Consider the following 26,823-nt stretch of genomic DNA (forward strand, 5'->3'; position numbering starts at 1 on the left):
TGCAAGTAAAGACAACTGAGTGGAATTTATTCAGTCAAAATGTAATATGGGGGTGTGGTAATGGAGTATTTTGTGGGATGTGGCATACATGTCAGTGAAGTGACTGGCACGTTGTATACTTACTGGTTGGGTCTGACTAGTGACCAGTGTCTTAATAGTTTTAGGTGGCAAGCCGATTCTGAAAAGCAGGTGAGGGACAGGATTTTCACTTCACTAAAATACGTGCCACAAAATACTGACTCCTCTAGCTCACGATTTTAAAACACATGGTCAAATTTGGAGTCATCCTAGTGTTATCTGATGTTGCAAACACTGGTGGCACGTTGGATTGCTGTGTGAGAACAGTTTGTGAAATGTTTTTAAAACAGTTCACAAGTATACAATATGTGCTGCCCATAAATGTATATTGACCTAGGCAGCCTTTCCATTATATCCTATACATCCATATTTATCCATATACTGTCAGGAGAATATACCCTGCAACAATCTTTTGAATTCATTGGAAATCTGCTCTTTCAGCAGAAATGTAAGTGCCTAACTACTCCTCCTCCTCCTCCTAGGAACTGACATAGACCTGAACCAAAATCAGAGATCTAAACACTTCCGAAGTTGGAGAAATTCAGAATCAAAACCTGGATTTCAGTTTCACATGTGCCCTTATCTCTACGAACCAAAATCCTGAACCCACATACAAGCAAAGTTGGAGGCGAGAGTGTTTGTTACTTCAAGCACAAGGAACAAAGCATGTATTTCTTAATCTAGTTTATTTTAATTTCACACTAAGGAAAAACTACAAACACACACAAATAAAAACAATTATCCTCCTCAATCAGCTTTATCAAATGTCCTTAGAACTTACTGGTGCTGGGGTTGCTCACACTCCTGAGCTCTACACTGCAGGACAATTATTGATCAGAGGGACTGAGATTTTAAAAAGGGTTGTATCTATTTTAAATATTACAGTTCTTTCTTACGTCTTTTTTATTTAAAATCTTTGTTGATGTTCTATAGCCATGTTCTATAGCCATGTAGTCAAAACATCCATTATAACCCCGTGGCTAGGCGCTGATACTCACTCACAGCCATTTTAATGAGAACCTAGATGTGTTCAAAGTTTTTGCAAACAATGACAGCCACAAAAAGTTTCGTGTTCATTGAGGGCCTGACTCTATCCTTATAACAGAGTTTAAATGGTGGCTAGATCTTGTGCTGGTCTCCAAATAGGGTGCATAACACCCAGAGTGAGTAAGGGTGGTAGGACTGGGCCCTGAATATGTTGGTAAAAGCTGCTTTTTCAGGACGAGATTGTGCAAATTGCACAAAGTCAAAAGGGGTGGATACACTGCCCCAAAGTGAACACCAGAAGGCATTCTGCCTTTGGGTAATGCAGCTTATTCCTGTCATGTGACCTTTCTGCTCCCTGTAGAGTGCTGCCTGCCAGCAGGGGACACAATACGTGTCCTTCCCTGGCTCAAGGGGCTGCGCTGTTGGAGGATGGCTCCTTGCAGTCTCTACCACACTGCATCACTCTGCAGAATCCTCAGTTTCTCACTCTGAATCCTCACGTTGCAGAATCCTCAAACTTAGCAAGAATGACCAGTCCTTTTTACTGTCAACAGATCTCTGGTTATTTCCATTTAAAAGTTGATAAAATGTTTAGGGAGTGCTCTCCCTGTCGTGTATGCACGTCTGAAACGCCACTTGTTTCGCATGTACTTGTTCTGACATGTGCTGTGCTGTATTGGGAAGCCAATATAGTTATGACACAGGAGAGCAAATTCTTTTCATTTTTTTTTTTTTTTTTTTAAATCCATGCCCTCATTTGAGAGTCTCAGTAAAGCCAGGACATCTTTTAAACTCATGCCGCCTCAAAATTTCAAATTTTTGAAATGTTTTTGTGCTGATAAACCACCATTTTTTCAAAATAAATTGTCCAAAATTCGTAATTTTTCCATTAGCTCAAATGCAAATCTTACTGAGATGTGCTAAGAGGCCTGCATACATGACAGACCTAGTAGTAACCACCACTAGACTCCCTGAACTGAGAAGATCTTCTCAGGCAAACAGATACTCGGTATCCCTACTCTGAAACCTGCCAATAGTTTGTAGCATGATCAAATCCTGTAGTCCTTGCCTACTATTTCCTCAGGGACACACCTACTGAAGTCAGTGGACCAAGTCTTGCTGGTTTTTCTCAGACTTTATTCAGTCAGAACTCCCAAGGTTGGCTGAAAAAATCAGGTCCAAACCTCAGAAGTAGATAGATGTAGAAGGAAAGTTCAGCAGAATCTAAATGTCTTCTCTAGCCTGAGAAAAGTGTCTGATTTCAGTTGGCGTTTTGCCTGAATAGGTACAGAGTGAAAAAAAAATACATAAATTGTCCCATTAGGAATAAAATTATTCAGCAATGTTTTCTTCTAAATTTAAATAAAAGCTCTTTTTTGGAAAACAGGTCCCAATGGTAGCTATTACACTGATTTATAGAACTGGCCACTCTATTAGGATGATTTGGGGGGTTGATCCCAAATCAAAATGCCTAAGAACATACACGGAAAATATGGACAGAACACAGAAGTTTCAGAGCACATAGTAATACAGTTCAGGCCATTCATATTTTAGAGTTTATGGGTTTGGCATTATATTAACATGTGAATTAATTGGCATGAACATGATTTTCTATGGCTGAATCGTAAACATTTCTCACCAACAAGATTTCATATGTGATGTCTCCGAGTATTTTCAAAGACTTAGAGTTTAGGCGCTTGAACACATTATAGTTGTTTTCCACCTCAGCTAAATGTTAATATTAATAAGTAAAACAAAACACAAAACAAAATAAGCCCTCACACTAAATAGATGTCTGTTATAAAGTATTTCTGCTGAATTTTAATCCAAAAAAGCTGGCTTTGTTGCTGGTATTTTTAAATTAAAACCCCCTTCATTCACTTCTTTTTTGTCCTATGGAATATCTATCAATCAGGAAGAATTACAGCAGGATACACCACCTGGCAGGAAGCCAGTCCGTCCCCTCCACTAACCCTGCCACAAACTTTTTTCTCCCCACCCCCTTTCATTAACTAAATGCACTGAATAAACCTTAACATCTCTGCTAAATCCTATTGATCCTGGATTTGCTGCTTAATGCTAAAACCCAAGTGACCCATTTTCCTCCTGTTGATACTTCTATCACTGATGGCAACCAGCAAAGAAAAATATCCCAGTTACATTAAAATATTTAAGGAACAAACCCTACAGAATTTATTATTCAAACTTTCTGCTACTGTTCATGAACTTTACATAAGCTGTTGTGTCATGTTGATTTGTTCTTTCCTTTGGTGCTTCATAAGCAACAAAGTGCATCTATTGCTTAGCAAATGGAAGAGGCAAAATGAAGTTATTAATGTGATGGATTTTGGATTTTTTTAAAATTGACTTAAAAATTTGGTGCAACTAAAGTTCTACATGTTTCTGGCAGAAAGAGTTATTGGAATTTACAGCAAAATATAATTGCAGACATATTTATTTTGATAGGAGCTCACAATGAATCTGCAGCACTAAAAACGGATATTTCAGTTTATTTTTAGACCTTCACGATGACTCGCAATTAGTGCAGTTGCTGTCTTTCGATGTTTATAATCATTTGCTTTGCTGCTTTTGCACATGTAATTGAGACCTCTGAAGGTTATTCGGAATCTCCCGCCTCCTAGCTGAAGAATCCTCCCCCTGCACCCACCTTGTAATTGTTATTGCCGCCTCCTTCTCCACAGCCAAACCCTCCCTCTATCCTTGATAACAAGCATCCTGACGCTCACTTCCCAGCTCTTGATCCTTTATGCAACAATCCTCCAAAAAAAGAACCCAAATCCGACTTCCCTCTTAGCTACAGAAACCTCCCACAACAGCATTCAACAGCTCTCCATCCTGACCACCCTTAGTTGCCACAACCTGTCATTACCCCTCGTTCTTACTGGCTCTCAAACTTCCTCCTACAAATTCTCACCAGCATGTGCTCAGGCCCAATGTCCCCCACTTCCTCGCAGCTTCTAAAGACCCTCTTCTCCAAGCAACTTTCCCACACACCCACAGCTATTTGGCCCCAGCCATGTTCCGTTGGAGCTTTGGAAGCCTCCCACAACATTCCCCACCCACAATGGACAGGTGTCTTCTCCCCCATGACATGTCCAGCATGGAGGAAGCGTGCCGCCATCTTTCTCTGTCATAAGAGTCTGGTCCTTAGGAAAGTTAGAGGGCCCTTGTGCTGCACCTTGTGCAGTCATTTATACAAGTGCAAAGGTTGGGCAACCTGGGTACAAATCACTACCATTCTGGTATGGTAGCTTTGTGTACCTGATTTGCCTGGGTGTGAATGACTACACAGAGTGCCAGGGAACAGAATCTGCCTCATGATTTTCCAGGGGACACTGACAAAATGTTCAAAATTATATCTGAGGGGTATTTTTTGTATATTATTCAATTAACAAGCCAGGGTTGTAAAATTCTTTATTAAACCATCAGCAAAATCAGTTCTAATTAATGTCAAACACACATCCCCTCAAAAAGACCTAATCATAAATGGAATTCTGAATAGCATGGGCCCTGTCCTGAAGCCCTTACTCAGTTTATAACTCAAATCCTTCTTTAGACAAACCTTTGTGGGCATAAGGATTGAGTAAAAACTGAGGAAGCATGAACCTCAGGATCTGTCCCTATGCCAATAAATAATGCACTAAAATTAAAAATGATAAACTACCTAAAAGAAAATCAAATCTAGCATTCAGGGTATGGAACGGACATTATGCACTAAGATTATTACCAATTATTATGTCAACTGTGAGGCTGTTTAAAAATAACGATGCTTTCTTCTGCTACTATTTTTCTTGCTAGTATCACTAGTGGTGCACTTGTTGGGGTTTTAGCTTCTTTAAAGTACAGAAAAAATATGTTCATTCACTTAAGAATAAACACATAATACATTCAAATTTCATTGCATTATCACCACATAAAGTCTGCAGAGTATTAAAAAGCAGTTCTTGAGAGAACTACTAGCTATTTGATTTTAACATTATGAAAAAGTTCATGTGATGAATAAGAGGCCCGCAATTATAAGGAACAGTATTGGTCCAGAAAAGAATTACATCCATCTGAATACTTATTTTATGACATATTAGTATATAGAGGTGATAGATCTACAGGGAAGCTTCTTTCATAGTGCACCAGCTATATCAGCTTCTAAAACTGCAATCTATATTCTTCACGTACCTTTACTAAAAATGTATCATTATTTCTTAACATGTTTTCAATGTTTTCCTCTGACTAGATTTTTTTTTTAAATGCAACGGATGCGTCACTACAAGTTTTTTTAAAAAAAAGAATAACTGCAAATATCAATCATAACTATCCATAAACCTTTTATTAAGCGTTTGCCTACATTTGGTATGGCTGGTTCTTAGAATCCATTTTGAATAATCCAGTGACAGTACTGGAACTTTGCACTACGCATGGAAAAAAGCAGTGGACAAATGGATTACCAGTCACTAGACTCCATTTTTTACTATTGTTTCACTTCTAAAATCTTCATATAAAGAAGGAAACAAGCGAAATAGTTGGGTCTGACAAAAAACTAATTTTGTAATAAACACAATTAACATTTCTTTTAAAATTTGAAGGCATGCATGCTCAGTGATTGAAATAATTTCCTGCTGTGACCTGACTTTGTTGAATGTAATTTACACCATAGCATGCTGCTATTAAATATTCAGTTAATATATATTGTAAAAAATTATCATCAGGTAACAGATCAAACAGAAAATATCTTTAGAAATACAAACATAACAGAAATCATACGGATATATTTAAAAATAACAGGACTGTTTAAATGTAAAGCATTAAAAATAATTCAGATCTTCAAGATGCTTATATGAAATTACATAGCAGATGTATCACATGAATTTAAATGTAGTTAGCCTTAACTGTACAGTTTTTCCATCCTAAAAATAATATTTTGACTTTAAAACATCCAGAGACCTAAAATGATTTTATTACCATTATAACAACTTTTGCTAATTTCCTGAATAATACTGAATTTTCCTTAAGTAAAAGAAATATTAGGAAGTTGTACTTTTTCTTTATCTCTATTGTGCAATGTACAGCATTAGACTAAATAGTTAGGTTCATTCATTAATAAGGTTAAAAAAACCCAAGACATTGGAATGAAAGATTAAACATATTCATATCCCTTCAAATGATAAAACCTCAATACATGAAAAAATATTTCAATTCACTTGATTTTAACTGTAATGTCAGTTTATAGTGTGTCAAAAACTTCTTAGCCTCTACCTTTCTAATCATACCACCACAGCTTGCGGTTTTCAGAGTGAATGGCTTGCTCTTGCCTTTCCCCATTTCACATTAAAGAACTTACAGCAAACTATTATCTGCTGGGGCTGGATGGGGGGGAGCTCTAAATGATGTTACAGCATTTAAATCCTCAAGCTGCAGACTCAGGCTGAGTTACTCACCAAAATGAAGCGCATACATTTCCAATGACAATCCCTAGTACATATTTTAATTTAGCACACTTGTCCAGATGATAAGCCACACACATAAAAACATCTCCATACAAATCACTTTTAAAGCAACTTGTTAGTTTAAATCTTCTAAAGATTTGCCCATTGTTAGGCTGCCCTAGCCGTTCAGATGTCACCAGTAATAGTCAGCTAGACAAACAAAACTCTGATCGTAATCATAATGCACATGGGACAGGACAGCAAATAGAGCAAGCTGAGTTCCAGTCTTCAAGCTTCAAAGAAACGTGTCCTTCAGTTGCAATATAACTCCTGAAAATAACATACCATTTCTAATACTAAAGATTTGCAGCTAAAGCCCTCTACATCATCTGAACAAATAAATCTGACTGGTAGAAGTACTGACCTGCTGAGCTGCTCTCAAAGCCCGCACTTCAAATGAAAAGCTCAGCCAGAGTTTCCGAACAATTTCCTTCTGCACAGTTACAGTGAGTGTGGTCCCTCTATTTGTCTTCTGATTCCAAGGGTGGACAGATGGCCGGGAGGGGAGCCCTGAGCCCTACTGGAATGAGGCAAAGCTTTGCTTCCCCCCCCCCGGCTTAGCCCCTGGCAGATAAGCCAGAGTCAGGCACAGTGAGCTCACCACACCCCTCCACCAATCATTTCAATTAGTGCCACATGAGAGGAGCTTCTGCCCAAAATCTGTTTAAGAAAGGGCCAGAGGGCAGGGCAATCTCCTTTGCTCAACAATGACCAGAAGCTGCTATAAATATCCAAACAAAAGCACTGTCAAGGCTAGGAATGTCACATTCTCATGTGATAAAATTGTAACGAGTCTGTGTACAGCATGAGTACAGAGAAATAAATGAGGCAGAGATTAAATACAAAACCCACAGAACCACCGAACATATCAACATGTTATCCAAGTGACATATTTCTAGTTATAGATTGGTAGGTGTCAATTAGTTTTCTTGTGTAGGTACTGTATGACTCGCTCAATAAATCACGTGTGAAAGCTGTTAATTAATATGTATAGGTATCAGAGCACATGACCACTGGGCAACTGAGTTAGGGTAACAAGACAGATCATCTGTGGCCCCATCTTCCGCAGTTACAGTTGGTTATGTCACAGAAATGACATTTTCCATAGCTTGAACATATTAATAGAGATTCACAATACACATATACATAAAGATATTAATGCACTAATAAACTACACACACTGTTGTATGTCTGCTCCTAAGATTAGGGGTTGAGTCTCATCCCACTTATACTAGTTTTACACCACTGTAACTCTACTGACTTCACTGTCACATTGGAGCTACGCTGGTGTATGTCAGATCAGATTCTGGCCTTAGGTTTTTAACTATCCTGCCGGATAATGAAAACCAAATTACACTTACAACAAAAGGATTTAGCAAAGTGGCTCACTACAGTGACCAGACCTAAAGCACGTACATTACTTTGCAAACATCCAGTTTCCATTGTGGCTGATGACAGCTGCTTGCTACAAGTTGTTGGACAATGCTTACCGTGCTGTGGGGAGGGGAGGGAAAAGGGAGTGGTTTCAATTGCATTCTGCTGCTTGTAAACCTACCGGTGCCTTAAGGATAGCAATTTCCAGTCTCTTGATGGTAGGATGACAATAGGTAGGTTAACCTAGGAAGTGTGCAGTAACAATTACCTATTTACCACCACAGACATTCCTAAATAGTTGTTTAAAGAGTGGTCAGTTGTTCTATTTCTCTCTCTCTCCATCTATCATATATCAGTGCATTTATACATCTGTGCACAGTATCTAATGCTATAATTTAAACACACTAACATAAATCCCTTGTATGATACTAGAGCAGGAATTAAAACTATTTGAAAATATTCCTTATATTGCTGTTATAAACTATCACACACCAAATTTCCATTGAAAACATTTTATTCCCAAGAACTATATTGCACATGGTTGCATGTATTTTCCAAATGAAAAGTGCTTCCTGGTATTAAAATGCTTAATACGTGGGTCTGAGATGGTTTACTTGTTATGGGTTATCATCCAGGATGGATGTCTAGTTTTTCTGTTTTGTTTTTGTTTTTTTTTAATTGACTCAAAGGTCTTGTCTACACAGTGGCAGTAATGCACTCTATGGGATTTCTAAAGTGCACTAGTGTGTTGCACACTAACTGGTCTGTGAATACCCTGCTGGTGTGCTTTAACATAATGTCATCTGAAACAGTACTAAGTTAAATTCATTAGGGAACCTTGAGTGTGTGCCAGCAAGGGTCTACATGGACCATTTAATGTAGATTCCTCCATGTAGACAAGCCCTAAGAAATTGGGGGCAGTGCACTGTGCGTAGTGATAGATGAGCTTTTAAGTATGATTCAGGAAAAACATCTAAAAAGCTTGAGATTTAGATACATTTTACACAAAATCCTTAGACCTACAGGGAGGAATTGGTAGCGAATCTGCAGGTGAAAGGCAATCTGGATGACAGTGACCATGAAATAACAAACTTCATGACTGGAAAGGAAGGAAAGCAGCAGATAATGGACTTCAAAAAGGCAGACTAACAAACTCAGAGAACTGGTAGGCAAGGTCCCATGGGAAGAAAATTTAAGAGAGAAAGGAGTTCAGGGGAGCTGGTAATTCCTCATAGAGTCAATATTAAAAGGCACAACTACAAACTATCATGATGCAAAGGAAAGATAGGAAGAATAGTAAAAGGCCAATATGGCTCCATCGGGTGCTCTTTAATGACCTGAAATCAAAAAGGAATCCTACAAAAAGTGGAAACATGATCAAATTAGTAAAGAGGAGTCTAAAAGAACAGCACAAGTATGTAGGGACAAAATCAGAAAGGCTAAGGAATCATGAATTACACCTTGCAAGGAACATAAAAGGCAATAAGAAGAGGTTCTTTAAATACATTAGAAGCAAGAGAAAGATGAAGGAATGCATAGGTCCTCTACTTAGAGGAGGAGGAGAGCTAATAACTGATGCCATCAAGAAAGTTGAGGTGCTTAATACCTATTTTTTTTTCAGTGTTTGCTAAAAAAGATTAATGATGACCAGATACTCAACACAATTAACAACAACGACTGGGAGAAGGAATGCAAGCCAAAATAGGGAAAAAAACAGGTTAAAGAATATCTAGATGTTAGATTTATTCAAGTTGGCAGGGCCTGATGAAATTCATCTTAGGGTACTTAAGGAACTAACTGAAGCAATCTCGGACACATTAGCAATTATCTTTTGAGAACTCCCAGAGGACGGAGAAGGGCAAACATAGTACTTATCTTTAAAAAAAGGGGAACAAAGAAAAACCAGTGAATTATAGACCAGTCAGCATAACTTCAAAACCTGGAAAGACACTGAAGCAAATTATTAAATAATCAGTTTGTAAGCGCCTTGAGGATAATAGTGTTATAAGGAATAGTCAGCATGGATTTGTCAAGAATAAATCATGCCAAACCAACTTCATTTCCCTCTTTGATAGTGCTACTGACCTAGTGGATGGGGGGAAGGAGTAGACGTGATATATCTTGATTTTAGTAAGGTTTTTGACACAGTTCCACATGACATTCCTGTAAGCAAACTAGGGAAATGTGGCCTAGATGAAATTACTATAAGGTGGGTGCACAACTGGTTGAAAGACCATTCTAAGAGAAAAGTTATCAATGGTTTGCTGTCAAATTGAGAGGGTGTATCTAATGGGTTCCCATAGGGGTCAGTCCTGGGGCTGGTACTATTTAATATTTTCATTAATGACTTGGATAATAGAGTAGAGATCATGCTTGTAAAATTTGCAGATGACACCAAGCTGGGAGGGGTTGCAAGGACTTTGGAGAACAGATTTAAAATTTAAAATGACTTTGACAAATTGGCGAATTGGTCTGAATTCCACAAGATGGAATTCCATAAAAAACAAGTGCAAAGTACTTCACTTAGGAAGGAAAAATCAAAACGCACAGCTACAAAATGGGGAATCACTGGCTAGGTGTTAATACTAATAAAAAGGATCTGGGGGTTATAGTGGATGACAAACTGAATGTGAGTTGTCAATGTGATGCAACTGCAAAAAAGGCAGGAGGTAGCTGTCCCACTCTACTCAGCACTGTGAGGCCCCAGCTGGAGTATTGTTTCCAATGCTGGACACCACAATTTAGGAAAAATGTGGACAAATTGGGAAAGTATGGAGGAGAGCAACAAAAATGATAAAAAGGTTTAGAAAACCTGAGCTATGAAGAAAGGCTAAAAACTGGGCATGTTTCGTCTTTAGAAAAGATGACTGAGGGGGGACCTCATAACAGGCTGCCTATGTATTAAGGGCTGTTATAAAGAGGACAGTGATCGATTGTTCTCCATGTCCACTAAAGGTAGGACAAGAAGTAATGGGCTTAATCTGCAGCAAGGGAGATTTAGGTTAGATATTAGGAAAAACTTTCCAACTATAAGGGTACTTAAGTTCTTGAATAGGCTTTCTAGGCGGGTCATGGAGGCTCCATCATTGGAAGCTTTTAAAAAAAAGTTGGACAGACACTTGTCAGGGATAGTCTTGGTTTACTTGACCCTGCCATAGTGCAGGAGGCTGGACTTGATGACATCTCAAGGTCTTTTCCAACCCTACATTTCTATGATTCTATGATCAGAAAATCATGGGATAATCATGTAAGGACAGAGCTGCTTGCCAGATTTCCAGTTCTTGTAGGGTTGGAAAACGATTGTTATTTGTTTAATGAAGGCCCATAGAATCATAGAAGATTACGTTATGCAGAAGCATAACAATAAAATCTATACAAACAATGCAATTTAAGTATCTTTGGGCCAAATCCTAAAGTCCTTATTCAGGCAAAACTCTTGCTGAGTTACTAAGAGCTAAACAAAAACTTCGTGCAAGTAAAAAACCTTTACATCCATGGTAACTGGTGAAGAATTTGAAACAACAAGTTTTACATGAGAAAAACAATGATATATCTAGAGAGCTGCACAGTTTTGAACACAACTAACTCGGTAAGAAGATAACAAGAAACCCAATATAAATAATAATCTAATTGCGTGAAACACACTCAGACAGTTGTGATGTGCATGACATAAAACTTTAGACAGACAGAAAAACAAAAACATTAAAATTAAAAAAGATTACTTTTTTTTTTTCATCTTCCAAAACAGGTTCCTTCTCAAACTGATTGTCAATGAAGGTTTGGTCTGAATCTTACTGTTTTACAAACTGCTTCACCCATCCATTTGTGCAAACTGTGGATAAAAATGAGGGAGGAATCTTGCTACATCCTTCAAAAGATGCTAAAATATACAGTGAGGAAAACTGCACCTATGGAAATGTGCACCATCATGGTACAAGTACTCTCTGTGGTAAGCTTGAACATACTTGAGGCAGTGTGCTTTCTAGATCCAATTGCAGTGTGTGTAGATGAATCTGACAAAGACATCCTGGACACAAATCACATATTCATCAGAAATATCCCCAAAAGGAGCTTTAGAAAGGAAAGTTACTGTTCAGTTCGCTATATATGTACATTGAAAAAATGTTGATAAAAATCTGCTGTCAATAGATCAGAGGTTTGGTTTCCTGTTTTATATATAATTATTGCTATTATTCCCTGAGAGCTGCTCTGTTTAACTCATGACCCTGATGGCAACTTAGAATAGATGTATTAGAGCTCAAAGTTTGACATAATGAGCTCATGGAGGAAACAAGTCTATATATGGAAAGCTATCCTGAAGCATCACTTGACGTTTTCCCTTAAACACTGTTTATTTGATAAGTGAAAAGTGACAACACCACCAAATCATGTAGTATTAATGCTCTTTTCTTTCACAAGTCCCTGCTCTTGGGAAAAAATGGATTATGCTACTTCTTTGTCTGAATAAAATGTTGCAGTTCCGGAGATAAAGACGTATTCAGTTGAGCAATTAAATAGCTAAATAAATGAATCAGCAGAGCAGAAGTGGCAGATATAATTACTGCTTAGAGCTAGGAAGAGGAACTAATTATGGGGTTCATGAACCACATGCCGCTCTTTGCTTTAACCACGTGCTTCAATTCTTTTGGATCAAGCGTTGCGAATACAGTAGCAACATGCACCCGGATAAAAACTATTCAGCCTTTGAAAATAAAGTCTAATCTTTGTCTAAGGCACAAGCATATTCACTACTCTGTTTTAATGGCCTATGTTCAATTGAATAGATAAATCAGTAGACAGTTTGAGCAAGCTTCTGTTGAATGGGTAGAGCTTTAAAAAGCGTAGTTCTCAAAAACCAAAGCATAATCAAATTCACTGGATACGAAAAGCATGAAGGTTGCAACACAAAACTGCACATGCATGGCAATGAAGGCATAAAGCACAATGATGCATTAAGTAAGCAATTAAAGGCCCTGTTCAGCAGAAAGTAACCATAGTTTGGAAATTGCAAAAGCTCTGGAAGGTTGTTGGTCTTAGCTCTAGAGAAGGCACTTATTCTATAGGTCTGTCTGCCATGACAAGCCATAAGACACCTCTACACCTGCAAGTTGTGAAGCCACTGCAGGAGAAGAAGGCGGAGAAATGAGCCCCTGGTCCCAGTTTTTCATTTATTTCATTCTTGCTCTTTTTTTGTACTGCTGATGCAAATGGTAGTTACTGGAGCTTTAAGCTCTTTTTCCTGCAGGACTGTGTTTGAACCGGGAGGAGGATAGACAGGCCTGGTATTGGTTATCTTCAAGGCGTTCAATAGGCTAGGCCCAGATTATCTAGAAGACTGCCTAAATCTGTGGGATGAGAATGGTTGACAGCTGTGTTCCTTAGGCACAATGGAACTTTTCTACCATAAGGGTAGAGCTTGTCTGTGCAGGAGATAGAGCTTTCTTGGTAATCTATCTGAGACTGTGGAACAAACTCAGACAGAAATGAAGGACCATCAAAAACTTCATCACCTTCTGCTCCAAGGGAAATGGGTACTACTTCAGCCTAGCCTTCTTTAATATAACCATATAGCAACAGGTACATATTTATTAAAAGATAAAAACTACCAAAACATTCCCCTGCACACAATTCTCTTTCTGGGGAGAAGATAAGGGAGAACAAATCACATATGACAGATGTTAGTCATGTTGCTTAATGCACTGGAAGGCACTCATGGTGATCAGGGCAGTACAAGAATCTCTATAGAACAGAATATGTATCATTTGACTATGAATCAGCCATGATTTTTTAAATACATTTTAGAAATTAATTAGCTGAGGTAGGAGGGACGGACTCCACCAGTGGCCAAATGTTTCCCAAAAAATCTCAGCTTCTGATGGCCACTTTAGTGCTTTTTCTTAATTGACCAATTTGTTCCTGGGGTAAGTGACCACCCATTTGCTTCTCCAGAATTACTGCAGAGGAGAGACAAATGACTCCCTCTCACTGACCTCAAGAATAGATCTTCTAGCTGCGGTAGAGCCCAAAATTAAAATCCAGCAATGGCCTCTTACACATTCCTCCCCACTGACAGCAGTTTAAGCAGAATAAAAATAACCCTCCTCCATGTCAGGGGTATAGGCTACTCCTTGTGTATGCTCCTTGGAGGATCCCAATGTCATTATCATACAGAGTTAAGCTGTGTACTTAAATTCTTCAGACAGCCAGCTCAAGGCCTATTGCACCAGCAAAATCCCACGTAAACCCTATTTTGAGAAGAGGTGCATAGGCCGTCATGCTGGCCCTCTGGACAGGGGTGAATTTGACTCTACAGAAGGGTACTGTATCAGCAGGGAAACAGACACTCTGGATGCAGTAAGGAGAGGGAAGTTTTTTTTACTGAGGTATAATTCTCACAGGGGGAGAGACTCCCTGCCTGCCTCATGGCTTGCTCAGAAGGAACAGCCTTTATACTCAGGCATGGAGCAAGGCACTTAGGAAGGTCACAGAGGAGTCAGGCTCCAAAAGAGACAGACACCTCAAACAGTACGTACAGGTAGACTATTGCTATGCAATATGGCAATATGGGGCTATAGGGCAATATGGATTTTCCTTTTCCCAAGCATAAAAGAGGAAAATACCTTCTGAGAAAAACAATTAGCCTCTAGCTCCAAGGAGCAGAGGCAGGCTCAGAAGTTATTTTTGCCTGTTAGGGTTAAGGTAATAGCTGATCTTTCCCAACTGTAGAGAGCATGCACATTTGTCTCAATTATATTTGAATATTGGGTTAGTTTGTTTGTGAAGATCTACAAAAGAAGTGACTAACTGTGCTAGTGGGTGTAAGAAGGTGTTGCTGGTTGACTGGTACGAAGAATAAATTACTGTGTTTTTGGTTAAAGGTCTAAATAATATATTTATTCACTGTTAGCTACAGAGCTAAAAATAATTCCTAATCACTCACTCTTCTCTTTTTTCAGAGTTCAAAGGAGTGATATTTTTGTGCCCTTAATATTCTATTTTCCTAATATTTCAAATACATGAATATTGTTAAGCTGGGAGTTGGGTGAAGCCTTGTTAAAGCTCATGGGCGTAACCAATGCCTTTTATTCAGGATAAATGTAAAAAAGCAATTAAACTCCTTTATGGAAGAGATAGCTGAAAAATAGGAGCCACTGCTTAAAACGCAGGCTCCCATGCAAGGCAGGAGAGGGTGCTGAGAGGTTTTCCCTGGAGTCTGAATGCAAATATAGAAGATTGGGGCTATGTCTTCACTGACAGCGGCAAATTCGCCACTGTCAGATTGACTTCTCTGGATCAACTGAGCGGTAGTGAAGACCTGCTCATTCGATCCAGAAATCGACATATTAAGACCACCTTCTCAAGTGGTGTAGCGCTGTTCCCGTTGGCGCAGTGCAGTGAAGATGGTGCGCAGAACAGAAGCAGAGAAGTCGACGGGAGTTACGCAAGTTTTTTGCGTAGCTTGCGTAATTCCGGTCGACTGCCGCTGAATCTCCAAGGTAAGTGAAGACAAGCCCTGGGTGTTGCTGGCTGGAGCTACATATGTGTGAAAGAAGCAGCAGAAACACCACAGAAGATCACAGAAAACACAGCAAGGAAGCCTGATAGTCAGCCAGAAAAGCACTTGTTGTGTGACCCTGAGAAAAAGCTAAGAGACAGAGCCTTTGGGTAGAGTGCTGGTTGGAAAGAGGCTTGGAACAATAATAAAAGAAAACTGTATGATGTTTGATTCCTATCGCGTTTAGGAAAACATGACTTTGTGCATGTTCTTTGTAAATAAACAGGATTATATCAGAGAAATATCTGACTCCATCATAAATTTCTCCTCTTAATGGAAACAATCTGCAAGACCCCAAATATTGGCTAACTGCTTGGGTCAAAAGGGGGAAAGAAATATTTTGGTTTTTATTTATTATACAGATATGTCAAATAGCTACATAAAAAAGAGGAAGAGTTCCAGGAAAAATACTGTCAGCTTTCAGAAAGATTAAAAAGCTCCAGTGAAGGTTTGGCATGGTGTTAGAAAACAAAATGCTGATCACGTTCATCTGTATTTTGAAACAAGAAAATTAGTGTAGCTCATATAAAATGTAGACCAAGGACACTAGCTGCATTTCTGAATATGAATAATAGCACAATACTATTCATCATTTAAAACTATTACAGTTATGTATGCCTTTTATATTCTAGCTTCCATAAAGCAAAATGTTTTTCAGCTCCACTAGTTCTCCTGCTGGAAAGATAGAGCTCAACTTAACTTTGTATCTTCTGTATTCCTAAAACTTCAGCAAATATTGTCTTCAGCAGCTGCAGTAACTCTGATGAGAGTCATATGGCTTTAAAACATCCTAAATATACAAAAAGAAATTCCCCTCAGGTCAATTTTAATTCCTTCATCAGAGAAATCAATATAATCTCATTCTCAGGAAAAGAAGATATCTTGCCTAATGTGATCAGATCTTTTAATATGCTGTTGACATTCTGCTCTTCAATTCCTTTATGGAAGAGTAGGGATCTAAGGAAATTCTTGATGCAAAGGCTAGTAGATAGTTCAATATGCTGGTGCAATGAGAGAGCTATCATTGTGCCACTGCAGAGTTTGACTAATATTTGACCAGGAAGCTACTGAAGAGCTGCAGAGTTAATAAATTTAAAAATAGGAAAAGCTTTGAAGTTTATATTGGCAGTTTCTCTTTGTACAGTGCCATCAAAACACACATTTATCAATGTTAGCAAACACTTTTAGGTAAATATTGGCATTTCAAGTGAGAGCTATCAAAATGTTATACAGCTACTTTTCTTAAAGCATTCTTTGACAAATCATAGAACACGCTTGGCCAGATACACTGGCACAGATGCACTCACAGGAGACCAGGAAAGAGAATTCTGTTCAACATCAGATAGACATAATCAAGAGAAGCAGGATAGCCAGCCAAACCTGGCCCGAGGTGAATTTTTGTCCCCAATCCCACAGCATATTTTATTCCATCCCTTTTAAAAATGTTTCGAACATTATCGAGAGGAAAAATACTCCTATAATTAGGGTGCTAGCCAGGAGACTGGGATTCACCTCCCTGCTCTACCACAGACTTTCTGTGTGACCTTGGGCAAGTCTTTGTCTTTCTATGCCTGTTTCCCCATCCGTAAAATAGGCATAATAGTATTTCCCTATCTTGCAGGGGTGAGGTGAGATTAAATATAATAAAGACTGTAAGGTGCTCAGATACTCTGGAGCAGATACGTACCAGAGACTAGGAGAATTTGTGGTTGCTTACCTGAAATTTTTCCCTTCTTCGAATGGCTAGGTCCACAAATCATCAGTGTAGATTGCTGCTCATCTGTAGCTGTAAAAGGCAGAATCAAATCTGACTGGATGGCTGTTGAGGGACTAGCCCCCCCCCGTTAAAAGATGCTTCAAAAGCTAGCCGCTTGGGACTGTGCAACTAAAAAAGAATCTCTTGTGCTGCACCAGCACCTTGCAAAAAACACAGTCAACAAGAAACATCATAACCCACAAGAAAGGTTTTAACTCCTGCAGAAAAATTTACCATAAGTGAAACAGATCTCCCTCAGTGTATTATTAGGGAGGATGGGTCTGCGGACCTATCTCTTCAAGATGGGGAAGTTTTCAGGTAAGCAACCACAAATTCTCTCTCAGGGCTAGGTCCACAGATCCTCAGTGTGGGATTTTCTTAGAAATGACAAAATTCCTAGGAAGGGAACAAATTAACATCTTTGAGAGAAAGAATTCCCTTAAGCTAAGGAATCAGCACAACATACAGGATGTACCTGCCAAAGGCTGAATCGGCTGAGGACTAGCTCCATTGTAAAACTTGGTAAATGTATGCAGGGATGATCAGGTTGCAGCTTTGCAGATGTCTTTGTGGGGAGTCTGCCCTTTCTCAGTGCATGATGCCACCACTGCTTGGGCTGAGTGAGCTCTCGTATCCATTGGAGGATTAAGTCCTTTTGCTCTATATGTCTCAGCAATGCACCAGCATATCCACTGCAAGACTGATGGTTTCAGTGCCTCAGCACCTCTTTTCCTTCGATGAAATAACACCGGCAAGGTTGTTTTTTTCCTTAACTTCTCAGCTCCTTTCAGATTAATCTCCAAGGCTTGGTTTCTGTCCAACAAATACCATAGTTTCTCTTTTGGGTGAGAAGTATGTGGACAAAAAGAAGGAGAAGGCAATGACATCTCTTGTGCTGAATAAAATCCAGTTCAATTTTGGAATAAAGGCAGGCTCCATTTGCAAAACCACCTTATAATTGTGGAAGATGCAGCAGGTGTCTGAGTTGACTAAGCTCCCAGCTCAGACACCCTTCTTGCTCAGGTGACAGCAATCAATAAGGTCCTTTTGATAGCCAGATAGTACAATGAATCTGATTCCACAGATTCAAAGGGCACCTGCATTAAAGCACTGAGCACAGTGTTCAAAACCAAAGACAGAACTCAATGCACTACAGGAGGACATAACAGCTGGACTGCTCTAATGAAGCAGCATAAGTCCTTTGGGTGGGAAATGGAAAACTTTCTGGATACACTCAAAATTACTGACAGTGAAGAAACATGCATTTAAAGTTATTAGCCTGCAACCAAAGATGAGAGTCATCTTGTAAAAATTCCAGAATATGATACGTTTGCTACACGATGCTGAATATGTCTCTCTCAGCACCAACCTGTGAATTTAGACAAAATATGTCAGTAAGGCCGGTTTGCTGATTTTCTCCTAGATGCCAACAGAGTTGTGACAAGATCAGCAGTTTTAGGCCTTGTCTACACTTACCTAGCAATTCAGTGGCAGTTGATAGGAGTTACACAAGCTACGCAGAGTAACTTGTGTAACTTCCGTCGACTGCTGTGCTTCCCTTCTGCACGGTGTCTTCACTGCACTGCGCCGATGGGAACCATGTTCCTGTCGACACAGCGCTACACCACTTGAGGGGGTGGTTTTACAGTGTTGACTTCTGGATCAATTGAGCGGGTCTTCACTGACCACTCTATTGATCCAAAGGGGTCGATCTGGGCAGCAACTTTGCTGCTGTCAGTGTAGACATACCCTTAGACATCTTTTGTTTTAGACATCTTCTTTCATATGCTAGGATGGAGGGATTATATACAGGTAGGCTGCTTAGAATATAGAGGAGCCCAGGCAGAATATTCATTTTTATTGTATTAACCCTTCCCCACAGGCTCCCGAAGAGACAATGCCTTTATATCACTAATGATCAGAGAATACAGGGTCTACTTTTATCTTCACTAGTTTGTTAATGTTTCTTGGTACTTTTATACCGAGGTATTTAATTCATCAGTTTGCCTAAGGAAATTCCATTGAGAAAAAGCCCCATTACATGACAACTGGGAGATTTCCAATAGATCCAATTTTTCCCAATTTATTTTGTAACTAGATATTGCTCTGAATTTTTGAATTAGTGATAGAAGGGCTGGAAGAGTGGTTTCTAGTTTGGATATCTACAAAAGGGCATCATGAGCATATAACATCAATTTATACTCTGTGGAACTAAGCTATATACCTTGGATATCTGGATGAGCTCATACAGCTATTGCCAAGGCCTTATGATCCAAATAAAAAAGTAATGAAGACAGTGGTCACCTTGCCAAGTACCCCAGAAGAGGCTGAAAGTATCTGGGATCACATTGTTGACCATGATGCGAGAGTTTGGGTGAGAATATAATAGTTGGATCCGGGAACTAAATATGGGTCCTAATCCAAATTTCTGTAGGGTATAAAACAGGTACCATGATCCAAATATCTGTAGAGTATAAAACAGGTACCGTGAGGCTTTTCTGCATTTAAGACTAATATGGCTTGTGGTTCGGGATCATCACAGTTAGATCCTTTTATATTGATGCTGCAAGATTTTGGGGGTTAAATGAAAGACTATTATTAATTTGTCCTAAATTTGGTATATTTTATTGCTTAACTTAAAATAAAATAAAGAAATTCTCACTGAGTAGACATCAGAAACAGGAGAAAAATCAAGGAAAAGAGAAGGGAAAAAAGCAGACAGCAATTTTAGAGTATTTTCAAGGGGCTGGCATTCTGCAGATTCTAAGTTTTCACTTAAGAAAATCAGATACTATCTTTTTCACTTTCAGTTTACAGATCCAGAGACAGATCCAGTCCCTCAGTATAGCCTCTTGTATAGCTCCAATAGCACAAAGGGATTGCAAAGCTGCACTAACCTTGCAGAGAAGGATTCCCCGGTGCAAGGGAATCTCTTGGTAGTGTAGAGTCAGTATAGGGAAGCTGGTTCATTGATTCCATTGTCATGACCCTCCCAGATCACTGCAAGAATGGACAGAACTGATCCGAGAACACTCGGAGTTCTATTCCTTACTCACTGAATATTCTCAAAGGGTGGTATTTTTTGTGATTCCTGATTCAGATGTATAGGGCCAACTGGAAAGCTTACTGAGAAAGCGTGATGCTTCCCGGGGGTACCCAGGGTTGTGAGACAACTCGCTAACACCTGCCTTAGCGTGAGGGGAGCTTTGTCTGTACTTGCCAGGCTTCAGTCACTGTCTCTCCCAGCCACAGGCAACACGAGCACTCCCCTCTCGGCCCACGAGGACTCTGCTGTCCCTCGTACAGATTAGCAATCGGCACATACCGACCTCTGAGTCCTCCAAGCATCTCCCAGAAGAATCCAGTCCCTTATCCACTGGACACTTTCAGAATGGCCAGGCCTGTTGTTCCCAAGGGAACAGTACTCCACAGCTTGCTACTTGCACCTGAGAATGTAGCTCTGCGTAACACACAGCACTTAGATTTGTTTATAGAGAATGCAAGTATAAGCTTACTTAACAAAAGAATAGAGTTTCGTAGAAGAGCAAACAGAACTATTGGAAACAAACGCTTTCCATATAAAATAAAATCATGACATGCATTCTACAGCCCAAACTCAACTAACATGATCCCCTCTTGCCTAATAAGGTACTACTTACCCAAAGTCCTTCTCATAGCGTTTTTCATGCAAGATGGCTGACAACATCCTTTCATAGGATCAAGCGCAATGGTAAGTTGTTTCCCCTTGATGAAGGATGTCAGGACATCTTTCTGCACTTCCAGATATATCAGGACCAATCCTTTGTTCTTCACCTGTAAAATAGGGTCTTCTGCTCCAGCCGTTGACCTCTTCCTGTTAATTTTCCTTCTGAAGCCCCTGCAATCTCTTCATTAGCATTTCATGCAGTATGCAAATGAAATCATTGTAAGACACACAAGGGTGAAGCAGGGAGATAAGTACCTCCCACTTTAAATCTGGTGGAATGTGATGTAAGGCATACTACCTCTGGGTGACCTGTCTTTAATGACAAGGCCTTAGAAACAGTTTCCTCTCTCTCTCTATCTCCTGCCACACACCCCTTCTTACATAATATCCACACATCTATTTCATATAGATTATGGTGATCAGCATGATCAACTTTCAGTAGAAACCTTACAGGACACTCTTTGGTGAACCAGAACGTATTCCAGACTTACAGGAACCCAGTAACCTTCTGCCAATTGGTCGCAAGAGGTCCTTTGGTCACTGGAAGTAGTGGATGTTGTGCTTTTAGTATGCTGATGACACCCAACTCTACGTCTGTCTCATTCAACCCAGCTACTACAATGTGTCTTGTTGAGATGAGCTAAGTTAATTGAGGCTCAGTTCTGGCAAAATGAAAGTAATGCTGGTTCGCTTGGGTAGCAAATAGAAGATATGATGAATATAATATCTGCTTCTGTGACTGAGAGTGTGGGTTCAACCTTTGTTACCTGAGTTTGTGGTCTAGGAGTCTGGTTAGCTTCTGTTAGTTGAACAGCAAAGGCTAGGATGGCCTTCTTTCCATCTGCGTCTGGCTAGCAAGTTGTAACCATTTCTTCCAGATGTGGACCTTATTACCATCATCCATGTTTTAGATTATTGCAATGTGCTGGCCATGGGGCTCCCCCTCAGATCAGAGCAGAAAATGGTGCAGAATGTGACAGCTCATCTGTTAGGTGAGAGATCTCGTGAGCACATTATGCCTGCATTCTTGATTGGCATCAGTCGCCTTTTGGTTTCCAGATGGATCTTAAGATTTTGGTTTTGTTCTATAAAGCCCTAAATGGCCTAGATGTAGCTATGTAAGAGACTCCACTCTCCAGACTGCTGCAGCTGGAACCAATAGAAGCATATTAGCTGGAACACTCTCCATTAAAAAGAGAGGCAGTTGCTTGCAGAGGCATTCTCCATGAGGGACCTTCACCTTTGGAACTCACTTCCCCTGCCAGGGAAGTAGCCCTGGAACTGAAATATCCAGAATTTGTTGACTTTTAGGGCACTCGGCAAAGCCCATACATTCTCCCTCCCCCCCGCCCAGTTTTTGGGACTAGAACAAGAACAGTGAGGGTTGGTGAGCAGTGGTCTGTTGAGTGGGTAGAGTTCCTTGGAGGTCTTGGGGTTAGCAATATTGCTAGATGTATAGTGTATGAGAATTGTATTTTTAACTTGTTCAGAGTGGGTCTAGACCCTAGACACTTGCTTTTTGTACAAATAACACTACAAGGAATTAATCTCAGGCTCTGTGAGTGCTGCTGTTCAGCTGACTCATGGTAACAAAGGCATCTAGCCATGCCATCAGAGAGAATCAAAAACAGCCCCAAAACAATTTATAAAAACTCTCTAAAACAGCTGTAAATACTTTTCCATGCAAAATGATTTGTATAGTGAAAAGGTTTTAACAACACTAATTTAGGATGATCTATCTGTATAGCTCACACATAGCTTTCCCATTCATGCAGCCATCCCAAATTCATGTTGACAGCACTTTTACACCACATCACAGCATCATATATTTCCTAGCTATATTTACATAATCACTTATTAATTATTAACCACCAATATGAAAATGGAATGGAGTAATCACAACGCAGCCACCTCTGAAAGAGAATGCAATAGCTGTTTAACAGCACACAACACCACAAAAATTCAGGACAGAAACCAGCAAAGAGAAACCATAGCACAAATGAGCTCTTAGTAGCAACCCAACAATTCAGGGTACGATGAAGGAAACAGAATTAAATTTCAAGTGTTATTATAAACAGTAAGGAAAAATATTTGAAAAACGACCTACTACTTTTTGTAGACAATAGACAAACATGAAGCAAAATTTGATCCTCTAATACTACAAGCTATGAACATTCTCCTGAATCAAAGTTTACCAGGTGAAAATGTAAATGAACCCCAAATTAAAAAAAAAGCTATTAGTTTAAAATTCATTCAAAGCAAACAAGTTTGTGAGGGTTTGAACATGTTCCAAAAATTGACAACACTTTGCTTTCTCTTTGACATGTACAGTACACTTACAGAAAAGTACATGAACACATTCAAAATGCCATATAATTAATTTAGGATATAATGGCTAAAATGGTGAAGAGAACAACAGAGATAATTTGTCCTAATGATTTTAATTTAAAAACTGGTATTAAATGAATTATATTTAGCAGAGACCAAAAGCACACATCTTCCCTTATTACTGACTGTCAGCTAATATTCTGGGGCCCAATGGGAATTCTGAATGCGGACCGCTCACAGAATCTCACCCTACATCTGAAGCACAAAAAAGATAAGGGGTTTATCTACACTGACTGCAATCCATCTATATTTTAACATATAGCAAAAACAGAAGACTTTGCCCTGATTTTATCTTCTTCTAACACTATTATTTTCCAACAAATTTTATATTTTTAATAGCTTTCCTTGCTTTAAATTAAAATAAGTAACCTCTGTCTTGGATAATAAGGAAAATTAGTGCACATTCAAAACCAGGATAACTATTTTTTTTCTTTCATTTTTAAAGCATCTGAAGGGTTTTCTAAACAGTTATAACACATAAAAAAACCTACCCGTTTGGCCCAGATGGAATAGCCAAGTTTGATTTCAGACTCACAATTCTCTTACCATTTATAAAATATTCAAGCTGTGTTTCTATCTTGATTTTAGGTTTTTATTTTATTCAAAATTTTTCTCAGATTAGCTTTGTAAAATAAACCATTTTGGAGCCAGCAGCAAGTTAGATGATAACCACTAAATATTAGTGCACTAATATATTCATCTAGTGTATAGTAAATGAGTAGTACACATTTAAATAGTTTGTAAGCCTCCTAGTGGCTCTGTGTTTTATGTTTAGAACCCTACCAGAGCAAGTGTGTATAACTGTGACTATGCCTTGCATGTGTCTAATTAGTAAACACCATTATTTGCACCCCACTGTGTCTGTGTGGGTCTTTCATCCTACGTTCATTGTGTAAAGAGCAAAAGATACAGCAATCCACATCTCTGAATGATAAAAGCGGCCATAGAGTACACGAGTACTTTGGTCTTCCATAGCATCTTTCATTTAAATATCAAAAAGTAGTTTTATAAACAAAAACAACACACCTGTGAAATAAAGGTTGCTGGAGATGTACAGAGTTTGACTGAATGTATGGGAAGTTGGATCTTGGAGGAAAATAGTTGTGTTGAGTTCTTTTTTGAAGCTGATCTTATCACCAGTAAAATTTTGTTCCCTGCCCAAATCTATCTGACTGAATCATTTCTAAGCTGCAGAGCTGCTGCCCATGGGATAGATCTACATGAGCAAAATGTGTTATATGGTTTTAAAAATTACTTACTAAGGATGATTATGAGTTGAAATTTGGCCAGGAGCACTGGGCTTACATGGCACTTCAATGTTCTCCTTGAGAAAACAGAGAGTCAGGAGGACCTTGGTTCACATCTCAAACAAAAGACAGCATCTTCAGTAGCATTGTGGCCGTAATATTGTGTTTGTTCATTAATTCACTCAAAATGAATAATTGCCTGCAGCACTTATTATTCCTAACGGGCCTCCCATTAAGTAGTCATATATGAACTCACCCAATTTAGCTTGGATGATCTCTCAGGATCACAGTACAAGATGATATATAACAGCATAGCCCTAATAAAATGTTTACAACAGAAAAGCTAGCAGTGATGGTGTGGGTAGCCACTTGCCTGGTCTTGGCAGAGGGTATTCTTCAGATTAGCCAGCATATCAAACTGTTCATTAAACAATCACCTTGATTTTACAAACAAACATCAGCCTTACTCACTGTTACTCAGACCAGTTACACAAACCATTTTTCCTCAATTGGAGAAAAAAATAAACCACACAATGGAAGTGATATCAATGAAGAGCAAATGCCTTCAATGCATTGGAAATTGATTTGCCGTGATGTGAAGGACAAGAAGAAAGCAATGCAACGTATGCACCATAACTCAGGTGATTTTGAGATGTCTAATTTTAGGAACTTTTTGATTTTATGCACTCCTCAATCCCCAATTAGTTCATAAAACAGGGGTTCTGCTGTAAGCATGTCTACCTTGTTTCTGTTCTTCCTCTTCCTAACTCCTTCTCTTCCCCAACCCTAATCTTTCCATCTTTTGCCCCATTCCATAATCCCTGCAGCACTCCCTCAATATCTCTCCTCCCCATTGCCATTCTCAAACTCTTCCTTCTTCTCCTGTTTCTCTTGATCTTTCTTACCCTATCCTTTCCAACCCCCTTGACACTTCTTTTGCCAGCCTATCCATTCTTTCTCAATTTCTCACTCCACCCATATTCAGTCTCCTGTTCAAACTCTCCTCCTCCATGGGGAAAGGATGTGTGGCGGAAAGCCAATAACTCTTCCATTTTTCAGCAGCTTGTGCAGGGTTTTTCTAAAGCTTGTGTCAACTGTTTCACAGGATTCCAAGACTAGAGTATAGCAGTGGACTGCACACACAGTACATCACACGACGAACATGAGCCAAAGATTAGCAAGTCAAGCAGTGTGAATAACAAATTTTTTGGTTCAGTAACAGAACCGAACAATTACAAAAAATTGTTTTGGGTCAACCTGAAATGATTTGGTGAAATGACATGCCCAAAAAAGTTTAATTTTTGGTCAACCAAAGCACTTTGGTCGACCCAAAATGAAATGTTTTGTTTTGAAGTTTGAAACATTTAATTGGTGGTGGGGAGGGGCTAAAATAAAATTGAGGGAAATTTCAAAATGAACTATCTTTCCAAAACAAAAAAATCAAAATGTTTCAATTGGGAAATGTGAAAATGAACAGTTTTGATGGTTCTGAAATATTTTCATTTATTTATTTATTTATTTATTTATGGTTGACTGAAGCAATTTGCCAAAATTAACCTGAATTCATAAATTGTTGCGGTCAATCCAAATCTGCATTTTCTGGCAAAAAAGGGTTTTGTGTGAAAAATGGAGGCCTGCTGTATTAATAACAGGTCATACAATTTCTCTAATGTCCTCAAAGCTATTTATCTGGGCCAGGCAAGAGGCAGTTCAATGTGAAATATCAGTGTGTGTGTCACTTCTGACACTTTTCAAGAGGTTGGATGTTGAAAATAATATAAATTCTGTTTGGTTAAATTTCAGAAAAATTGTTTTCCCCTTTCCCCCCCAACTCAGCCTTTTAAGTTATAAAAGTCACTGATCAGATCCAGTTTTGCTGGCCATCTGCGGGGCATCTGAGTACAATGATATCATAGGTATAAAATATCTTTTATGTAGAAAGAGCCTTATAATGAAATCAGAAATAAAAAGCATAAAATCTAAAGACAGCTCATGAGATTTCTCTCTCTGATGTTCCTCCCTCAGATGTAAAGCCCTTAAGTAGGCCAATATGTAGGCAATCTCCTATTTAACTAGAATTACAGCGCTCACTTTGCTTGAGAACACCTTAGATAGTCATAACAGTTTATGTACCAGTTTTTTCAGATCAGTAGCTATAACTCCTGTATATTGATTACAATCCAGGTCTTTCAAAATGTCAACAGTTACCTCTAGTAGAATGACTGGTTAGT

General features: G+C 39.0%; 1 protein-coding gene across 9 annotated transcripts in view; it reads right to left on the bottom strand.

Annotated features, from left to right (window-relative positions):
- LOC137167650 (poly(rC)-binding protein 3-like) overlaps window positions 1–26,823 on the bottom strand; it is a 490,543-nt gene that overhangs the window by 175,136 nt on the left and 288,584 nt on the right. The window contains exon 1 of one of the 9 annotated variants that reach the window (XM_067569877.1): window positions 6,931–7,157. The exons of the other annotated variants lie outside the window; for them this stretch is intronic. The gene's annotated coding sequence lies outside the window, so the exon portion shown is untranslated. Of the gene's footprint in view, window positions 1–6,930; window positions 7,158–26,823 lie in introns of those variants that run through there. 9 annotated transcript variants of the gene reach the window in all.

This window comes from Emydura macquarii, unplaced genomic scaffold, assembly GCF_026122565.2.
Source record: "Emydura macquarii macquarii isolate MOO-44397 ecotype Brisbane River unplaced genomic scaffold, CSIRO-AGI_Emac_v2 contig_2948, whole genome shotgun sequence".
Classification (NCBI taxonomy): Eukaryota; Metazoa; Chordata; order Testudines; family Chelidae; genus Emydura; species Emydura macquarii.